This window comes from Lissotriton vulgaris, chromosome 7 (genome assembly GCF_964263255.1).
Source record: "Lissotriton vulgaris chromosome 7, aLisVul1.2, whole genome shotgun sequence".
Taxonomy (NCBI): domain Eukaryota; kingdom Metazoa; phylum Chordata; class Amphibia; order Caudata; family Salamandridae; genus Lissotriton; species Lissotriton vulgaris.
The window spans coordinates 1,049,156,686-1,049,175,384 of NC_141695.1; the positions used below are offsets into that span (position 1 = coordinate 1,049,156,686).

General features: G+C 44.8%; 1 protein-coding gene across 2 annotated transcripts in view; it reads right to left on the reverse strand.

Annotated features, from left to right (window-relative positions):
* SAR1B (secretion associated Ras related GTPase 1B) overlaps positions 1 to 18,699 on the reverse strand; it is a 470,631-nt gene that overhangs the window by 43,668 nt on the left and 408,264 nt on the right. The gene's annotated exons all lie outside the window — the stretch shown is intronic.

Genomic DNA, 18,699 nt, shown 5'->3' on the forward strand with positions numbered 1-18,699 from the left:
TTAGGTATGGTGTACAATACCGGGGTCCTCGAGTTGTCAGCATTGAGGAACTCAAATTCTTTTTGAGAAATGTATCCTTCGTCTTTAGCCTTTGCAGTGATCAGAAGGATATCTCTACGGATTTGGGGCAAGGGATTGACACTAAGCTTCCTGTAGTGTTTGGTTTCATTAATTTGTTTTTGTATCTCCGCTTCTTAGGATGTGCGGTCTTGAACTACTATACCCCCACCCTTGTCTGCGGGTTTGAGAATAATTGAATCATCTTTTTTTAGAGCCAGTAAGGCTTGGCGTTCTTGGAGAGTGATGCTGTATGGAACAAAGGACCTTGTAGTCTTCATATTGTCAAGACCTTGTATAATCAGTTTCTCAAAGGCTAGCAATTCGGGTGGTACTATCCCATTCGTGGGATAAAAGGTAGAGTGGGGTCTCAGACCGGTACACGAATCTTGTGGCATAGGGTCTTTGTTCCTGAAGAAGAGTCTCAGCCTAATTTTCCTAAAGAATTGGAAGATCTCTGTTTGAAGAGAAAAGAAATTGGTTCTCTCAGTGATTACGTAGGAGAGACCTTTGCTAAGCAGAGAAATTTACGATGATGACATGACATGTTGGGATAAGTTGAAAATAGGAATGGTTTCCACTTGATTGGTGTTGTGTGTTAGTAAGGTTGGGGGCCCATTGATAATGTTTCCTACGAGTCTGCTGTTCCCCAGGGTGTTGATACCATGTTTTTGTTTTTGCCTTGCCGCCCCGGTCTAAAACAGAGGGTTGGCCTGGGTGATTTTCTATGCGGCTAGGGCCTGCCTGGGCGTCGGAATCGCTTGAGCCTCCTGAAGATTCTGAAAAGGTGACTGGTTGGTTGCGTCTGAACCTTCCCCAGGTGTTTTGTTGGTTTTGATTACCAAAAGTTGTGTAATAGTCTTCTCTGAGGTAGGGGTATGCCCTTTCCTTAGAGTAGTTTTTTTATATCTTTGCCTACCTTGTCTATTTTTTTCTTTAGTTCAAAGGTATTGAAATCTTCTATGGTTTCGTTAAGTTTGTCGAGTAAGGACTTGGCGTCAGTTATTGCGTCACTGCTTAAGAGTTCTTTTTCAAGTTCCTCAATTTCTTAAAGTTCGGCCTTTGCGTGTTCCAGTGCTGTCTCAACGCCCAGCACCATCCAACGGCGCGAGCAGGTTGTCGAGATGTTACTGAATTTGCCCGTGAATTTTGGATCTTCCCTAAAGATACACGGGACGTTTCTTATTTGAAGCCCTTGCGGAATTATTCCGGCTTTTAGGTACTCTGTTAGCTTGCGAGCATGAAGCTCGGTTCTAACATGCTTCTTTTTAGCCTTCTCAAGTCTCTCTAGCAATTGTTGTCTGGGATTGGTAGTATGTGTGGGATGTGCTGTAAAAAGTGACGGTCCACTGATTATTTTGGCTATATAATCTTCTGTGTAGAGAGGAGCTTCGTCCTCCGACATTATATCCCTTACTGAGGGAAATGCACCCAGTTTCTAATAGGGTATGTAAGGAATAAAATCCAAGTTCTGAATGAATCCCTCGCGATGCAGCCACTGCACGAAAAGTCACTACTGAATACAGGGGAACCCTACTCACAGAGAACCAGGGTAATAGTTTTATACGGGGAGACAGTGGTTCTAGCGGAAAAAATAACTTATGTTTTAGGTAATACACATGCACAATGGCAATACATTTATAAGGGGCAAAATAATGTTTGTGGACAAAAAGAGCTCTCTACACAGTAAGGTCTGATAGTTATTTATATATACACACAATAAAAGTATAAATCACATTCTTAAATTCCAAAAGCAGTATACTTTGTGCAGTGTATCCCCAAGTGAAACATGGAACCATAAGTGAATATAAACAGTGAATAGTGTAGCAAAAGGTTTCCATAGGTACAAGAAGTGACCATTCAATTATACATGGTAACAGTATAACGTTATTGCGTGACCCAATGTGCTGGTGGTTGGCAGTCCGTGTGTCATGTCGATATACAGGAATCTGTGGGCCTCGGCTGTGTAGCCATGTGACTTAACCATGTAAGTGCCAAATGATGTAAATTATCCAACAACGTGTATTGTCAGCGTAACTATCCCGCAGGCATAGTAATGATTTAAACTACAACCTGGGATCATTACTATTAGTGATGTCTATTATAGCAGAAGTGTAACATGCTCATCCTACTAGACATAGATATCTATGTATTGGCACCATTAAAACGAAGCTGAACATCTACAATCTCAATTCAACTTCCATCGAGCCTCATGACTAGTGCAATCTGCTGTAGATCTCCAAACATAAAAGCAGCATATTTGCAATTCTATTTTATTTTATTATTGTTTGCGGCAAATTATTCCAATTAGTCAACAATAGTTGGGACTTTATAAAACTTTTAGGCTTGTTGCAATGTTTTTTCGATTGATAATTGGCATGTAGGTGACATTACTTTTTTCTGTATATTCTGATGCCCCTTAGAATCATTTTAGGCATGCCTCTTGCTTCTGTATCATAACAAGGCACACAAAAAGTGTTTGCGCGCTGTGCCGCTTTGAATCACAGAATTGCAGTATTGTTTGTGCCTACTACCTGCCTGATCGGCGCTACGCTTACCTGCATTGTAATTCTGCATTTAGGACTTATTTGACTCTGCTTTGCGTGTTTGCTGTGCTCCCCCCTCCGCCTCCATTTTGTTTGTTGTTTGTCGTCGTCAGAAGCCCGCCCGCCTCCCAGCTGAGACGCCCTCCCACTTAGTAGAACAGCGCTTCACTACCTGAAGTCGCCGTGACTTGCTCCCCTCCCTCGAGCTGAGTGGTCGCTCCCCAGTGTCCCCTGTGATACCTGGTATCCTTATAGCGCTTTGCTTTTCAAAACTGCTTCCTATCTGTGCCTGCTGCCTGCCTGATCGCCGCTAAGCTCACTTGCACTTTGAATTGTTTATTTTGCCGAATTGAGACTGTTTGCGCGCTGTGCCGCTTTGAATCACAGAATTGCAGTATTGTTTGTGCCTACTACCTGCCTGATCGGCGCTACGCTTACCTGCATTGTAATTCTGCATTTAGGACTTATTTGACTCTGCTTTGCGTGTTTGCTGTGCTCCCCCCTCCGCCTCCATTTTGTTTGTTGTTTGTCGTCGTCAGAAGCCCGCCCCGCCTCCCAGCTGAGACGCCCTCGCCCCTCCCCCCTCCACTCTCCACATATGACAGTAGTTCCCGCGCGCAGCGTTCACGCGCAGCGGCCGCGCCCAATCCGCGCCGAAGGTGCGCCAAAGGTAAGCCCGTCTACGCCCGTCCGCGCCTGGACCGCGCCCAGCGCCAGACCCCCTGCCCCTCGCGCTCCCCAGCCCTCCCGCATTACCTACGATGCCGCCTCCCTACTAGCCCTTAACCCCGGTCGCGCCCCCAACTGCGTCCAAGCCGCACCTGGACACACCCATGGACCTTTCTCTTGCTACTCCTGCAAATTTAGCGGCACCGACAGCATCTCCGCTACGACCACACCACAGTCTCCCGACCCCAATCACCTACAATGCATCCTCCTCAACACCCGATCAGTCCACAGGCACGCCATTGACCTATGGAATCTACTAGACACCATTTCTCCGGACATCGCCTTCCTTACGGAAACATGGATGAATGCTTCCTCCGCACCAGACATCACCATTGCCATTCCCGAAGACTATAAGATCACTCGCAAAGACCGTACCAGCCACACAGGAGGAGGAATCGCTATCGTCCATAAGAAATCAATCCGCATCTCAACCAGCTCTGACGCCAACCTCGCTAACTCCGAACACCTTCACTTCCAGATCCACATCGGGATTGTCGTCGTCGACTGTACGAAAGGTATCGTTGACGGTGTTGTCGATGGGAGTGATGCAGCCATCGTCGTTACCTTCGTCGACGACGTCCTCGTCGACGGTCTCTTCGACGACAATGTCTTCGTCGACGGTGCCTTCGTCGACGGTGTCCTCGACGACGAGGCCTTCGTCGATGGGGCCTTCGTCGACGGTGCCGATGTCGACGGTGATGATCACGGTGATGATCTCGTCGTCGACGCTGTCGTTGGCGAGGTAATCGTCGATGGGATCTTGGGCGTCGACGATGATTTCTTAATGACAATCGTCGACGATAAAGCCTTACCTGCTGTCGACGATGGGGTAGTCGTCGTCGATGAAGATAATGACGACGATGCTGTTGTCTTCAAGACTGTCGTCGTCGACGTTGAGACATAAACAGGAGACACAGCTTTCCTGAACGCGGATGATGTCGTCGACGAGGTTGTCGTCGTCGACAGTTGTTATATTCTGTAAATCTGTCGTCGACGGGATTGTCGTCGTTGACTGTACGAAAGGTATCGTTGACGGTGTTGTCGATGGGAAAGATGCAGCCGTCGTCGTTACCTTCGTCGACGACGTCCTCGTCGACGGTCTCTTCGACGACAATGTCTTCGTCGACGGTGTCCTCGACGACGAGGCCTTCGTTGATGGGGCCTTCGTCGACGGTGCCGATGTCGACGGTGATGATCTCGTCGTCGACGCTGTCGTCGGCGAGGTAATCGTCGATGGGATCTTGGGCGTCGACGATGATTTCTTAATGACAATCGTCGACGATAAAGCCTTACCCGCTGTCGACGATGGGGTAGTCGTCGTCGATGAAGATAATGACGACGATGCTTATGTCTTCAAGACTGTCGTCGTCGACGTTGAGACATAAACAGGAGACACAGCTTTCCTGAACGCGGATGATGTCGTCCACGAAGTTGTCGTCGTCAACGGCGCAGCCTTTTCGAAGGTTTGAACCTCCTTGTCAGAAGATGATTTTGACAGAGCCTCTGAAGACTTTCTTGGCGTCTTCTTTTGAGGAGCGCCCAGAGGGCTGGGGGAAGCTACCCTTGGCCTTTAAAGAGACATCTTTGAGGAGACTGAAGAGCCCTCACTTTCCACAGAAGACTCTAGATTATCTCTGTCCTTGAGTCTTTGGAGCCAGATCAAAAGGTGTACTTCACGGTCTTTGAGGGTTTTTGTAGAAAATGTTCGACATACCTTGCAGTTTTGGAAAAGGTGATGGACAGAGTTTCTGAATGATGCAGAATACTCCTAACCAGTCAAGAGATCAGGGCTTGATCCATCACTGTTTTTTAGCTCACTGCACCATCCCAGCTTCAGAACCTGGCTATATGCAAATTAGTCTGTTCCTGTCCCAGTGCATGATGGGAACAGGGCAAACCAAACTACCAAGCCAATTCTTATACTGGGAAGGAGACAAGCTACCGGGGACCGGTTTCTGGCTTTTCAGCCTCGTCGGCCCGGCTTGCTTGAATCCTGATGGTGCAATGAGCTAGGGACTCACGTCTGAGTATACCCTCCCACACATAGTGTGGATAAAATCAATTTTGGAAAAGGTGATGGACAGAGTTTCTGAATGATGCAGAATACTCCTACCCAGTCAAGAGATCAGGGCTTGATCCATCACTGTTTTTTAGCTCACAACACCATCCCAGCTTCAGAACCTGGCTATATGCAAATTAGTCTGTTCCTGTCCCAGTGCATGATGGGAACAGGGCAAACCAAACTACCAAGCCAATTCTTATACTGGGAAGGAGACAAGCTACCGGGGACCGGTTTCTGGCATTTCAGCCTCGTCCGCCCGGCTTGCTTGAATCCTGATGGTGCAATGAGCTAGGGACTCACGTCTGAGTATACCCTCCCACACATAGTGTGGATAAAATCAATTTTGGAAAAGGTGATGGACAGAGTTTCTGAATGATGCAGAATACTCCTACCCAGTCAAGAGATCAGGGCTTGATCCATCACTGTTTTTTAGCTCACTGCACCATCCCAGCTTCAGAACCTGGCTATATGCAAATTAGTCTGTTCCTGTCCCAGTGCATGATGGGAACAGGGCAAACCAAACTACCAAGCCAATTCTTATACTGGGAAGGAGACAAGCTACCGGGGACCGGTTTCTGGCATTTCAGCCTCGTCGGCCCGGCTTGCTTGAATCCTGATGGTGCAATGAGCTAGGGACTCACGTCTGAGTATACCCTCCCACACATAGTGTGGATAAAATCAATTTTGGAAAAGGTGATGGACAGAGTTTCTGAATGATGCAGAATACTCCTACCCAGTCAAGAGATCAGGGCTTGATCCATCACTGTTTTTTAGCTCACTGCACCATCCCAGCTTCAGAACCTGGCTATATGCAAATTAGTCTGTTCCTGTCCCAGTGCATGATGGGAACAGGGCAAACCAAACTACCAAGCCAATTCTTATACTGGGAAGGAGACAAGCTACCGGGGACCGGTTTCTGGCATTTCAGCCTCGTCCGCCCGGCTTGCTTGAATCCTGATGGTGCAATGAGCTAGGGACTCACGTCTGAGTATACCCTCCCACACATAGTGTGGATAAAATCAATTTTGGAAAAGGTGATGGACAGAGTTTCTGAATGATGCAGAATACTCCTACCCAGTCAAGAGATCAGGGCTTGATCCATCACTGTTTTTTAGCTCACTGCACCATCCCAGCTTCAGAACCTGGCTATATGCAAATTAGTCTGTTCCTGTCCCAGTGCATGATGGGAACAGGGCAAACCAAACTACCAAGCCAATTCTTATACTGGGAAGGAGACAAGCTACCGGGGACCGGTTTCTGGCATTTCAGCCTCGTCAGCCCGGCTTGCTTGAATCCTGATGGTGCAATGAGCTAGGGACTCACGTCTGAGTATACCCTCCCACACATAGTGTGGATAAAATCAATTTTGGAAAAGGTATAAGAATTGGCTTGGTAGTTTGGTTTGTCCTGTTCCCATCATGCACTGGGACAGGAACAGACTAATTTGCATGTAGCCGGGTTCTGAGCTGGGATGGTGCAGTGAGCTAAAAACGGTGATGGATCAAGCCCTGATCTCTTGACTGGGTAGGAGTATTCTGCATCATTCAGAAACTCTGTCCATCACCTTTTCCAAAATCGACATACCTTGCAGTCCTTAGCTGAATGATCAGGGTACAGGCAGTACAGGCAGTCCTTGTGTTGGTCATCTAAGTGGAGTCTTTTCTTTCCACAAGAGCAACATGCTCTGAAGAGACCCTTCTTAGGAGTGTCAGCCATAGTGTACAGCTTTCACTTGAGAGAAAAATCCAAAAGTTTGAAGAAAAAAGCTTTGAAGAAACAAACCTGAGCAGAACTCAGGGGGAGACTCCCTTAGCACAACGTGCGGTAGAAAATCTGAGGGACTGAGGCTCCTGACAGGAAGGTTCTAGAGGGAGTTGGCAGCTGATTGGCTCTTCTCTATAGTTTGGTCCTTTTTTATAAAAGAACATGGATATGTTACTAAGGTGAGGTCTATTGGCCTACTTTTCTCTATATATGTCTATAGGACATTACTTATTTATATACCGGGGACTCCCATCCCGACGATGGTGAATGATTTAGGCATGAGAATCTATGAAAGACACCCATAATACTGAATAACATGATTGACAAAACTGATGTGACAGAAGTTTGTGAGCAAATCTAAATTATTTATCTGAATGATACTACTATTCACAGATTCCATACCTTTTCATCAATAACAAAGGTGTCACATGCAAAGGAGGTGGGTCTGAGGACTGGACTAACACAAGGAATCCTATATGATCAAACAGGGGGTTTGGTCCTCCCTGCGTACCAGCGCACCCCAACCAAGGGCTCTAATTTCAGCTAACACAGTGGTGGAAGGAGCCCTGAGGCCTGTTGGAGGATCTTCATGGCCAGGGCAACCACACAACGTAATGCAAAGGAAAATTCAGTGTGCTAATGATCTCTCCTTACCTGCTTTACCTTCGCACTGGTGAAGCCAGCAAAAAGTTCATTATCAAAGTGATTCTCTCAGCTGGTACATGGAAATTCCAGACCTTCAAAGACCAATCCATGGCCATCAGCATAACCTGTTCTTGGTCACACATCACCTATTTTAGAATGGTCAGGATCCCACCAAAAGCAAACTATGTCTCCTAGAATCCCCGAGGAGTAAACTGAAGGCACAAAAGATAGGAAAAAAAGTGTTTTCAGACGAATGTATAAAAGTCTGCCAACTTTGGGTCCAATTGGGAGAAGAACGCTTGCCTAACCTCCGGGTGTAGACATCATTTGTGGTTGTCAAGATGACACCTAACTTAATGGTGTGGGGGCCTGTTGAATGGCTTTCTGAACCAAAACGTTGCTAAATGCTAGATAATTCAACAGCCTCAGGACCTTCAGAGATAGAGCAGGTGATCCCATGCCACCCTGCCAGTTGCAGTGTCACAGCACCTGAATCAACTTGTCTATGATCGATGCCAGAAATGCCTTCAAGGCAAAGCGTATGACACACAGCTCCAACAAATGTATGTGAACGCCTTGCTCTGATGGGGACCCCAAATATCACAGATTTCAACTTCATTGAAGTGACCACTCAAGCCGAGGAATGAAACATCTGTTGCTACAGTGGCCACTGGTAAGGTAAAGGCTCAATAGTCTGCCAAACATCAGATTGGTGCCTGACATTTACCATTGCAGGTCCAAACAGGCGTCCTCAGAAGTGCAGATCTTGTCTGAAAAACACCCTTAATGTTGGACCCACTGCAGTTCCAAGTCTCATTGAAGTACACATATGTGCCACTAAGTAAAGAGCACTAGCAGAATGCCTAGCAGTCTCAAAACTGCTATGAGAACAGCTTTTGTCTGAAACGTTGGGATCATAACCTGAACAACCCAGACTTGTTTCGGGGATGGAGGAGCCTTCAAAATGAATGTGTCAAAGATACCTCCAATGAAGGACATTCTATGCATGGGCAGGAGCTAAAACTCAGGCTTATTGATGAAGAACTCCCAATGGAGCAGTAATGACATCTTGTTCTGTAGGTGCTCCGAGACAACCTGAGGTAAGCTTGTCTTCCAAAGCCAGTCATTGAGGTGCAGGAATAAGGGTATGCCTGTCCTGCAAAGATGGGCCGCACGCACCAACATAACCTTTGTAAAGACCTGATGGACTAAATTAAGGGAAAAAAGGAGATACAGCAAAATTGAAAGTGAGTGAAACTCACCACAAAATGCATGCATTTCCAGTAGAACTGTAGGACTACAAGAAAAGTGCATAGTACAAGTCCAAAGATACAATCCAGTCCTGGGGGTCGAAGGCTGACAAGAATTGGACACGGGTCAAAATTTTGAATTTCTCATTAAGGAGAAACAAGTTCAAAAGCCTGAGGACCAGTTTCGGCCACAGGTTTCAGTCCTTTTAGGGGATGAGGAAGTAACAATATTAATACCCAAGTTTCCATTCCACTTTGAGCTCGAACTTGAACATGCACTTGATCTACAATAACACCCCCATGAAGAGGAGTTGCGCATGATCTGTGGTGTAAGACAAGTTGAATGTGTGCAGGAGCATCCTGAAAGGGTAGGGCATAACTAACTTGGGTGAAATGAAGGACCAATTGGTCTGAACTTATTGAACACAAGTGAGACAAGTGTCTGATTTGGCCTTGCACTGAAGTTCATCCAAACATGTACTAAAGAGGTTTCTGTGTGAAACTGGTCAAGGAGGAAAAAGACAATTGCTTCTGCTCTCCTTTCTCCATCACCTTGCCTCTGCCCCTGAGGACCTGAAAGCTTGGGCTGTTAGATTGGCAGTGGGGGTTGACGTTGATAGAAGGGATCACTGACAGAATATCGAGGAGAATATTATTGAGCTGCCAGAATATCGATGAGAAAATATAGAGTGACAAAATATCGAATTCCTATCTACAAACAGGTAAGTACAATAAATATTGAATCCTAAATATTGTAAATAACATAGGGGCATATTACCAACAACTAGCGATAATTAGCGCTATGTTGGTTTAGCGACTATATTTTTATCGCCGAGCGGCGGCGATTTTTATCGCTTAGGAACCTTGCTATTATCAAGGTTTATCTCCTAAGCGATAAAAATCGGCCGAAATGCATGAATATCGCTGAAAAGTCAGCGATATTCATGCATTACCGAAATAATGCTCTTAGCCATGTTATCCACCTACCATTGGATAACATGGCTAAGAACTGCTCAGGGGCAGGTGTTAGCTATTGGAGATATTCGCACTTAGCGCGAATATCTCCAAAAGTTGGTAATAGGAGATAGCAATGTTAACGACTGTTTCCAGTCCTAACATCTTGGCACGCCCACTTTGCATGTCATTAGTGATAAATATCACTGATATGCAAAGCGGGGCCCAAGATGGTCGCTATCTCCTACTAGCTGTCGCTAACTGGTGTTAGCGACAGCTAGGTAATAGGGAGATAATTTTATCTCCGCTTTCTTGGCTTTTAAAGCCAAAAAAGCAGAGCTAAACCCCCTTGATAATATGCCCCATAGTTTGCTAAAATATTGACTTTTTGAAATGTCTTAAAAGTAATATAAAATGAATTAATTAATAAATATAATTAAGTAAAACATACTTAAAAATAATTAAAAAACATTAAAATGAATAAATATTAAATGTAACGTAAAAAAAATTAAACATGCACTTTTATTTTTTATTATATATATTAACTTAATATTATAACAAGTGAAAACATAATTTAAAATATAATGATTCATATTTATATATATATATATATATATATATATATATATATATATATATATATATATATAATTAAACCTATAATAATAGTATTTAAAAACTTAAATATGATAAGATCAAAACATTAACATAAATATTTTTTATAAAAATTATATTTTACACTTTAATAAAGATAATAATACTAGGGGGCCGATTCCGATCCAGTAAAAACCGCTCCGAATAGCCGTTCAGAGCGTTTTTCTCGTACGATTCGTACCCTGCAACGTCCCCCAAACGTACGACGAAGTACGATTCGTACCAGGAGCTGGACACCATACGAATCGTACAGAGGTACGACTCTAATCTCCGTACGATTCTCACTCGGGACCCGCTGTAAGCGACATCTGTTCGGTTCGCGGCTGGTTTATACAATACAGCAAGTACGATACGTGTCGGGTATGCACCGCACAACCCTTTTTCTACGGGAGCTGAAAACAGCCGTGAAAGCAGAGTTCGCTTCAAAACAGGTACGGAACGGCCCCCCTGGTATGGCGCGTACCCCCGCGATCATGGGGGGTACGCGCCGTACACCCAGCGTACATGGGTGGTACACGCTGTACACCCGGCGTACATGGGGTACGCACCGTACCCCATGTACACTGGATGTACGGCACGTACCCCCCATGATCGCTGGGGTACGCGCCGTACCCCTGCGATCATGGGGTGTACGCGCCGTACGTTGTGTATCTGATTGTGCACTTTTCCATACGAATCGCCCTTACCGGACGTGGACAGTACGAATCGCGTCCTGATTCCCTGGTCCGGATCGTACTCGTCGGGTCGTACGGCGTGTGTACGAGTCGCACGGAGACAGCTCCGGATGCGAATCGTACGGACGGTTACTTTACCGGATCGGAATCGGCCCCCAAATACGTTGCATAGCTTAAGGGATAAAACTATTAATTCCCACTCCAGCGAGTGCAACAGTAGGGAAAGTGTTGGATAGCGGGTGGGTAAAAATGACTATTCCCACTCCACAGAGTGCAACAGTAGGGAAAGTGTTGGATAGCGGGAGGGTAAAAATTACTATTCCTACTCCAGCGTGTGCAACTGTAGGGAAAGTGTTGGATAACGGGTGGATATAAATTACTATTCCCACTCCAGCGAGTGCAAGATTAGGGAATGTGTTGGATAGCGGGAGGGTAAAAATTACTATTCCCACTCCAGCGAGTGCAACAGTAGGGAAAGTGTTGGCTAGCGGGTGGGTAAAAATTACTATTCCCACTCTAGTGAGTGCAACAGTAGGCAAAATGTTGGATAGCGGGTGGGTAAAAATTACTATTCCCACTCCAGTGAGTGCAACAGTAGGGAAAGTGTTGGATAGCGGGAGGGTAAAAATTATTATTCCCACTCCAGCAAGTGCAACATTAGGGAAAGTGTTGGATAGCGTAGGGAAATAATCAACAAGTAAAACATGTTTCAAAATTAATTTACCTCCCACCATTTTCCCCTATAAACATCACCTACAATATTGTAAAATATTAATAAATTAACATAATTAATTAACAATGAATTAACTGAAAACAATTAACGATAAAATGAATAACCATCAAATCTAAATTAATTCACACAATAAAATTACTTTTAATAAATATAATATAAAAAATAATAACATTTTTATTAAAACTAAATTACTTCCTACCCTACTACCCTATCAACCCACAACCCACTCCTAAAAAAATACACAAGTAACATATTTACAAATTAATAATGAATAATTAATATCGAATTAATTACTAATTAATAAAAAATAACACAATTAACATACTTACCAATTAATTATTAATTGTTAATAATTAATTAATAATACATTAATTAACTTAACAATATAAATTATTAAATAATAAATCATTAATTAATAAAATAGTGTTTTAATTAAAATTAAATTACTTCACACCCTATTCCCCAATACACCCACAACCGCTACAGAATTAAATTACGCAAACAGTAATTAACATATAATTAATTAATTCTAAATAATTCTTCAAAAATATATTATAATTAAGGCTCCCGGTTTTATGGTATTTATATTTTTGTTGTTTACGTCTGTATTTATCCATGTTTATTTTTTGCAACTTTTACCTGTATTTATCCATATTTATTTTAGGTTTTGTGAAAAAATGAAGCTGAAATGTGTATATTTCTGCATTTATTTAAAAGGTTAATGTACACTCGTGCCTGAATGCCTGACAGGTTTCAATGATATATATATATATGCGCAGATGACCTCGCACCACTGAAGGACCCTCCCAGCAGACCCGGCAGCAAGAAAGCCCCCTGGTTCACCGACGAACTCAAGATCTCCAAGAAGAACTGCTGCACCCTCGAGAAAGCCTGGCGTTACGACCAGACCACAGACAGCATGACGGCCCTCAAGCACGACACCCGCAAACACCACCAGCTGATCCGCACCACCAAGAAGACAGCATTCAAAGAACGACTGGACAACAACGCCCACAACAGCAAGGAACTCTTCAGCATCGTCAAAGAGTTCTCCAACCCCAGCGCCGGAAACAATGACATCACCCCCTCGCAAGACCTCTGCGACTCACTCGCCTCGTTCTTCCACCGCAAGATCGCCGATATACACAACAGCTTCGGCACACCAACCACGCACCCGACCACCGAAGCAACGCCCCCCCACCACCCTCTGCGCCTGGACCCCGATCAGCACCAAAGACACCACCCGCACGATGAACACCACCCACTCCGGATCACCAACCGACCCCTGCCCCACCACGTCTTCAACAAGGCAGACTCCATCATCGCACCCCAACTCCGGGACATCATCAACACCTCCTTCAACACCACTACCTTCCCGGAGACCTGGAAGCACGCCAAGCTCAGCGCCCTCCTGAAGAAACCAACAGCGGACCCCACCGACCTCAAGAACTACCACCCCATCTCGCTCCTCCCTTTTCCTGCCAAAGTCATCGAAAAGACCGTCAACAGACAGCTTGCTGCCTTCCTCGAGACGAACGGATCCCTGGACCCCTCGCAGTCCGGCTTCCGAGCCAACCACAGCACCGAGACCGCCCTCATCGCAGCCACTGACGACATCAGATCCCTGCTCGACAATGGGGAAACAGCGGCCCTCATTCTCCTGGACCTCTCTGCAGCGTTCAACACTGTCTGCCACCGCACCCTAGTACAGCGCCTCAACAACATCGGAATCCGAGAGAAGGCACTGGAGTGGATCATCTCGTTCCTCGCCGGAAGAACCCAGAGAGTCCGCCTCCCCCCGTTCAGATCCGAGGCCACTGAAGGCATTTGCGGTGTACCACAAGGGTCATCACTCAGCCCAACCCTCTTCAACATCTACATGAGCCCTCTCGCAGCCATCGCACGCAAACACAACCTCAACATCATCTCCTACGCCGACGACACCCAGCTAATACTCTCCCTCACCAACGACCCCACCACCGCCAAAACGGAGGGATGAAAGACGTCGCCGAATGGATGAAGAACAGCCACCTGAAACTGAACTCAGACAAGACTGAAGTCCTCATCCTGGGATCATAGCCCTCTGGCTGGGACGACTCCTGGTGGTCCCCTGCCGTGGGCACCAGCCCCAAACCAACGGACCATGCACGCAACCTGGGCTTCATCCTGGACTCCTCCCTCTCGATGACCAGACAAGTCAACGCCGTCTCGTCATCATGCTTCAATACCCTGCGCATGCTCCGTAAGATCTTCCGATGGAACCCCACCGAAACCAGGAAGACGATCACCCAGCCACTCGTCACCAGCCGACTGGACTACGGAAACACCCTCTACGCCGGAACCAGAGCCAAATTTCAGAAAAGACTCCAGCGCATCCAGAACGCCTCCGCACGACGCGTCCTGGACATCCCCGACACAGCCACATCTCGGGCCACCTGAGAGACCTGCACTGGCTCCCCCGTCAACAAGAGGATCACGTTCAGGCTCCTCACCCACGCACACAAGGCCTTCCATGACCTAGGCCCCAAGTACCTCAACAACTGCCTGACTTTCTACGCGCCCACCCGCCAGCTACGTTCGACCAGCCTCGCCCTCGCCGCCGTACCACGCATCCGCAAAGCCACCGCCGGGGGAAGATCCTTCTCCTACCTGGCAGCCAAGACATGGAACTCCCTCCCGATCCACTTCCGGCTGACCCAAGATCATCTCTCCTTCAGGAAGCTCCTCAAGACCTGGCTCTTCGAGCAGTAACGGACCCCTCCCCCTCAGCGCCTTGAGACCCTTCCGGGTGAGTAGCGCGCTATACAAATGTCCATGATTGATTGATTGATTACACACTCAGATGATAAAATATGCAATTATAAGAAAACATGCACATTTTAGTATCATGGTTGTGCACATCTACTGCGGTTTAAGGCTCTTTACTAAAATTCCTTTATTTTTGTTATTCCCTTGCCTGTTAATCCGCACAACTTTTGGCCTGGCAGCCAGGATTCACAGCATTCAGAATCACTCAAAAGCAACCCAATTTCCGTTTTTATCCACATTTAAAAATAAATACAGACAGGAAAATAAATGGTTTTCTGTCTGTATTTATCTGTAAAAATCAGTAAGAACGGAATACAGGGATCCTTAATTATAATTAAATTACTTCTCACCCTATTCCCCTATAAACCCCTATAAAATTACACAAAAATTAATGAACATAAAATTCATTACTTTAAAAAAAATTCAGACATACATTACAAAAATAATACATACTTTTAACACATATACTAACACTTAAAACAATAAAATAAAATTTGATATTTTTAACAACCATATTATGACTGTCGATATTACTAACGTCGATATTATGACCAACGATATTTCTTACCTGCATTTCGATATTCTGCACCACTATATTTTTGACAGTCAATATTCTGTCTACTTGATATTTTAAACTTGATATTTTGGCATATCGATATTTAAAATTCGATATTTTGACTGTTCGCCTGATAGAAGGCAAGGCCCGAGTAAATTTGAAACTTGCAGTACTGCTGGTGAAACTGCCATGTTGTGACTGCTTAACTCAAAAAGGACACCCTTACACCACTTGTCTCAAAAGTTTCCAAGGCAGAATCAGTCTGTTCACCAAAACGCCTATCACTATCAAAAGGCATGTCCATCAGGGAGGCATAAACATCTCTGGAATATTGAGTAAAGCATAACCAGGCATTTCTGCTGAAGATAACACTGGTCCCCATAGCATAGTCGACCAAGTCTACAGTGTCCAGTCTTTGTTTTTGTATTTGTATTTGTTTATTGTTTCAGTTATTTAAATTTGTTACAAAAAGAAACTGGTTGGGTTTGATCATAAATAAGCATGGTAATTTCATTTAATAAGACTGTTAAACATATCTAAAACCATAATAATTTCTGAGCCATTCTCATGATGACAGCAATGAAACATGGGTTAAAACTACTGTTTGTTTCTAGTCTTTGACTGGGTCATTGTGTAGTAGTTCTTTCACCTTATGTGCAAATTTCGCTAGTCTTGCTAATTCTATTGGGATCTCCATCTCAAAGAGAAGTTTCATAGCGTCTGTGCAGGTGTGTATACCATATTTTAAGAAGAGGGGTTTCAGTAAAGTGCGACGTGCATAATTTAAGCGATGGCATGAGCAGATCATGTGGGTCATGGATTCCTCGTGCTGATGGCACAATCTACAAGTAGTAATCAACTCTAGTGTTTTCCAATGCCTGTTGATGTCTTTAATCGGTAGTACCATCAATCTCACAGACAGAATTTGCTTTAAAATAGACTTCAAGGCGTAGTCAAGGTGTGGCTGACTTAATTTATCGTGAAAGGAACTGCCTAGTAGACTGATGTTACTACTAGATGACTCTAGTTCCTTCATGTCATCTTCCTTGGATAGTAGTCTAACTTGTTTCCTTAAAATGTTTTTAAAAATTCCAGGTTGGTAAATAAAATCCTGCCAGTTGGACAAGTCATGGTGCAATTCAGTGCAAGCAGTTAAAAGGCCATTGGCCCAAGAGTTGTTACTTTTCATAAAAATGTTCTTCAAGATTGCCTTCATTGTGTTTGAGGGGGTAGCACAGACCCCTCGATAATAACGAACAACCGACGCCCAATGTTCGTAGCGCTGTTTGTTTAGCCCAAATTCAAGCCGTACCAAGATGTTTCGAGCATGAGCGGGTATATCGAAGATCTGTTTAAATGCCCGGCAATTGGCATGTTCCATGATGTTGATTGATGCCGCGGGGAATGCTAGTTGGCCATATGTAATTGAGGGAGTAACTTAGTTCTTATGACCTTTCTAATGGGTCCAGTTGTCGGGCTACTTAGTTTGGAGTTCAATTTGCAAAGGGCGTACGTCACTGCCTTAGCTTTTGAATCCATGGATGCAGTGTATGCTGCTGAGTTCCCACTGCTCATAATCCAACCCCCTAAGTAATTGTATTTGGTTGTTGTTGCTATTTTCAGGTTACCCATTCTCCATTGTTTTTTTTTTAGTTTATTTGCATACTTCCTGAAAATTACTACCTTTGTTTTCCCTGCGTTTGCTCTTAAGTCATTTTCGTTGTTATAGATGCTTAATGCATTCAGTGTTCGTTGCATGCCCGTTTTGGTATTGTCCATGAGCACCATGTCGTCTGCATACTGTAGTAGAAACAGTCTAGTAGATCCAATTTTTGGGGGTACCAGATTGGCTTTAGATATTGTTTCACCAAGGTCGGCAGTGTGGAGATTAAAAAACAAGGGTGCCAGTACACACCCTTGTTTTAAACCTCGGTATGTGTAGATTTTTTGGTTACTGCGTTCGTCGATACCTTCACACGTACCCAAGTTTCAGTGTAGAGAGCAATAATTGCTTTCAGCAGGGTAGTAGGAATCCCCCAATCTTGTAATTTCTTCCACAGCAAATTCCTGTTGACTCCATCGAATGCTGCGTAATAATCCATGAAGCATGCAAAGAGTGGAAGCTGGTTTTCCTGGGTGGACTGTTCTACCAGATAGGCAAGGGCTATGATGTTGTCTAGTGTCAAAACTCCTGGCCGGAAACCGGACTGGTATACTGGAAGAATTTCATTCTAGTTAGCCCAATTTTGATGGTCTTGCAGTAGGAGGCTTGCATATCCTATTGCCTCAATATCCATGAGGGCTATCAACCTATAATTAGTTGGATCCCCAGTGTCCCCCCTTTTGTGTATTGGTTGAAGCAGGGAGCCTTTCCAGGCTTCAGACACCATTGAGTTATTCAGGCAGAACTGATAAAGTGGAGTAAGTAAAGTTCCCCAGGAATCACTGTCTTCTTTAAAGAGGCATCCTGGCAGTCCATTGAGTCCCGGGGCCCCATCCTTTGTTATTTTTTAATATTAGTGTCACCAGAGGGCCTGCATCAAGAGTTTCAGGCGCTTCTTCCGTAGTCATTATACGAGCATTAATTGAACTGGTGTTAGTAGAAACTCTTTGATGGTTTGCTGGTCTGTGGTCCAGAACACTACAGTACAGTGTAGTCATATAGGAAACCCATGTGTGGCTGGCGACCCCATTGCGCCGGTCGTGGCCGTGGCTAGACAGCCTATTGATATATGACCAGAATATAGTCTGTCTGTTTGGCTCTCAACAGGCTAAAAATGTGCAGCCATTGCGAGTCTTGCAATTGCCTATTGTGAACCCATAGTTTTTTCCTGTGGGCTTTTCTTGCTAAAAACCGGTTTTGAAGTGTTTTATCATTACCCCCGCTCGTATGTTCACGGTTGGCTTGTCTTAAGTCCCGCTTGCTTTGTGCAATTTTTTCACATCTTGGTTGAGTTTTGCAGCACTCCTTTACTACACAGTCTTGCTGCTGGTGTGGTCTTTTGCCTGACAAAAGGCGATACAGTTCTGGTGCCAAGTTGGTCCAATTCTCACATATATTGCCAGCTGTAAAGTCTTTAGAGAGTGCGGGCCAATTGCTTTTCCACTTTGACAGGCCAGTTGTATCTATTTTATTCCATTTTATTCTTCTCGGGAGTACATGTATTTCCTCTCCTTTAGAATGGCCTAAGAGGGGAATATGCAAAAGACTAGCTGTTTGCAGCGAGATGGCTATGGCTAATGGAAAATGATCACTGGTCTGTAGCG